The following is a 3,731-nucleotide window of genomic DNA, read 5'->3' on the forward strand; positions in this document are numbered from 1 at the left end:
GAACCATCATGCCACTTGTTGCTGGGAATGTAGATTGGTGCAGCCACTTTGGAAAACAGTATGGAGTTTCCTTAAAAATTTAAAAATGGAACTACCTTATGACCCACTGATTCCCCTTCTTGGAATATAACCAAAGAAACCCAAAACACTGACTTAAAAGAATATATGCACGTTATGTTCATTGCAGTGCTATTTACAATAGCTAATATTTGGAAGTAGCCTAAGTGCCCATCAGTAAATGAGTGGATACAAAAACTGTGGCACATATATATAATGGAATATTACTCAGTCATAAAGAAGGAAATCATACCTTTGCAACAGTATAGATGGACCTAGAGAGTATTATGCTAAGTGAAATAAGATAGTCAGAGAAAGACAAATACCATATGATTTCACTTATAAGTGGAATCTAGTGAACAAAATAAATAAAATAGAAGCAGACTCATAGATACAGAAAACAGACAGACAGCTATCAGAGGGGAGGGAGATTGGTGAAAGGATTAAGAAAAAAAATCTCAGGGACACAAACAGTATGGTAATTACCAGAGGGATGAGGGTTGGGAGCAGGTGGAATATGGTAAATGGGGAGATAAATGGTGATGGAAGGAGACTAGACTTTGGATGATATGTGCGTAATGCAATGTGCAGATGATGTATTGTAGAATTGTACACTTGAAACCTATATACTTTTATTGAGCAATATAACCCCGATAAATTCAATTAAAATAAAATAAAGAAGAGAAAAGGTGCCATTAGGTAATGTTTTTAGTGGATCTAGTTTTCTGAAAAGCTTTAACTCTTCATGCAAATCAGTTTCATGTAAGTATGAGTTTAATGTGCTTTGGGGTGTTTGTTGTTGTTCTTGTTGCTCTATGCATTTATTAGCAAATATTAATGCAGCAAAGAGAGGACAGAAGCTCACAAAAACTCTACACAGTTTCATGAGATGCACTGCAGAAAAAGAGAGGCTAAGGACAACAGTATCCTAGGATCTTGGTAGACGCATTCTTGGGGGAGATGGACCTTTGATGGGGGTGAGGGGGTAAGGGTGGAAGGAGAGGAGGGGGCCTCATTCATGGAGATGGCATGCCTAACAGTGTCCCTTGAGTTGGGAGAAGCCCAATTGGTGGGCCCATGGGTGGTCTCATACCAGGTGGAGGAGTCATAATGCCTGGAGGAGGGAGCTGCCCAACCTGGTGCTACTGAGTTGGGGCTCCAGTAATGCTTGCAGTGGCCTCAACAGGGCAGCTGCAACAGTGCTTCCTCCCTGTGGAGTCGTTACCTGTGGGAGGTTCCCCAAAACCCTCAGACAGGGCCTGCTAATCCCGCAGGAGCCTGCGGAATAGAAACACCACCTGGTACTCCTCTGCCAGCCCTCCTGCCAACCCCAGGGCCTCCTGAAGCTCCTGCAAGAGGTAGACGAGCGATCCCAGTATCTTTGGGGCAGGTTCCTGCACAGTCATGGACATCAGGTTCTCCCGCTCAGCAACACCAGACCTAAAACCCGCTTCTCTTCTCACTCGGGCTGCTTCGCAGTCTTTGGTTTGACCTTCCTGAACTCCTCAGAATCACAGAGGATCAAGTTCATGTGCTTGTCAAAGGCCTTAAAGGTGCTGATGAAGATGCGTCCGTCCTGCAGGTTGCAGTGCATGTGGTAGTCGAGGTGCTACAGCATCTTGCTGCTCTTCCCCACCGTCATAATTGCTGTTCCACCAAGTCCGAGGTCCACAGTAACGTGTCGGGATCCTTAAGACCTAAGGGAAGGCCACAGATAAAGGTATGATGCAGGTTCTGCTATAGGCAATGCAAGCTGGGCAGAAGCTTCCAACAGTGGGTTGAGCCTTTTTTTCTTCCCCCAGTCATTAGGGTCAGAGAAAAATTAAGAAAAAGGTACAGATTTTTTCAATGTACCTCTACCCCCCACATACATATAGCATCCCCCATTATGAACTTCCCCACAAGAGTGGTATATTTCTAACAATTGATAAGCCTACATTGACGCATTATGATCACCCAAAGTTCATAGTGTACCATCATGGGGTTTACTCTTTGTGTTGTACATTCTATGGATTTACACAAATCCTATATAATAAAAGTCTAATATGCAAATTGTCCCCTCAACATGGAGTTCAACTGGGAGTTCAACTGGGGGCGTGCCCACTGGCAATATGGGGGAAGGGAGGCCCCCATCAGTAGTTGGCAGCGTCTAGGGACCCTACCTGTGCACAAATTTCGTGCACTGGGCCTCTAGTGTATAATAACATGTATCCATCATTATTGCATCACAGAGACTAATTTCACCAACCTACAAATTATCTGTGCTCTTCCCAGTCATCCCTCCAGCTTCCCTCAGCCCCTAGCAACCACTGGTCTTTTTACTGTCCCCATAGTTTTGCCTTTTCCAGAATGTCATGTTGTTGAAACCATATAGGACGTGGCCTTTTCCAGTTGGCTTCTTTATTTAGTAATATACATTTTACTCTTCCCTGTGTTTTCAAGGCTTGATAGTTCATTTCGTTTTAGTATTTAATAATACTACATTGTTTAGATGGACCACCATTCATTTACCCATTCATTTATTGATGGACATATTGGAGGCTGCCAAGTTTTGGCAACGTAGAATAAAGGGGCTAAAAACACTGATGGGTAAGTTTTTGTGTGGACATCACTTTTCAACTCCTTTGGGTAAAACCCAGGAACACCATTACTGGGTTGTATGGTAAGACTGTACTCAGTGTTGTAAGGAACTTCCAAAATGCTTTATTGAAGTGTCCTTATATACACTTTTTCAAAAATAACTCTTTATTGATGAAAATTTTGCATATGTCCTCTTTTTCCCTCATTGACCTCCTCCATCCAGCCACTGCCCCCTGCCCCAGGCCTTCAGCACCTTATTGTTTGTGTCCATGGTTTATGCTTATATACATACAAGGTCTTTGATTGCTTACCTCCTATTCACCCTCCCCACCTTCCCTAAATGTATACACTTTCATTTTGTAGTCATTGACCAACAAAGTTTACTGCTCCCCTTTCCTGCATGTCAAAGCCCCGGATGGTGAGAGCATGCACAGGCCCAACAGGTGGCCCTGACAACTGCTTAGCTCAGACACTCCTTGCTGTGACTTGTGTCCTGCTGCCCCATGTATCTCCTTTGCTCACACACATGTTCCATCCCATAAGTCGATGGAACTTTAAAAGCAACTATACAGCCCTAACCAGTTTGGCTCAGTAGATAGAGCATCGGCCTGCGGACTGAAGGGTCCCAGGTTTGATCCCGGTAAAGGGCATGTACCTGGGTTGCGGGCACATCCCCAGTGAGGGGGTGTGCAGGAGGCAGCTGATCGATGTTTCTCTCTCATCGATGTTTCTAACTCTCTATCCCTCTCTCTTCCTCTTTGTAAAAAAAAAATCAATAAAAGCACCAGTACAAAATAAAATTAAGAATTTCAAGACAGTGATCAAGGAGCCTTAAACCAAGAGCTGGGTTCTTTCTGCTACCACATGGGTCACAGCTTCCAGCTTCTCTGAAGTCTGCCCTTATATCTTCATGTTTACTTTCAGGGTCCCAGTCATTCCTATCTATGCCAGATGGCACAGTTTGAAATTCATTTTGCATTGAATTATTCCACATGCAAGTTTAAACTTCAGGTTTGGTGGCCAGAAGTCTTTATACCTGACGGGGATATTTTAAGTTATCTGGAGTTTCTGCAGTCCTTTCCAACTGTGAGTGC

The 3,731-nt window shown here is 43.7% G+C and overlaps 1 pseudogene; it reads right to left on the minus strand.

Moving 5' to 3' along the window:
• Window positions 1-968: 968 nt before the first annotated feature.
• LOC102438508 lies at window positions 969-1,699 on the minus strand (annotated as a pseudogene).
• Window positions 1,700-3,731: the final 2,032 nt, after the last annotated feature.

The sequence above is a fragment of the Myotis lucifugus genome, unplaced genomic scaffold (genome assembly GCF_000147115.1).
Source record: "Myotis lucifugus unplaced genomic scaffold, Myoluc2.0 scaffold_3140, whole genome shotgun sequence".
Lineage (NCBI taxonomy): Eukaryota > Metazoa > Chordata > Mammalia > Chiroptera > Vespertilionidae > Myotis > Myotis lucifugus.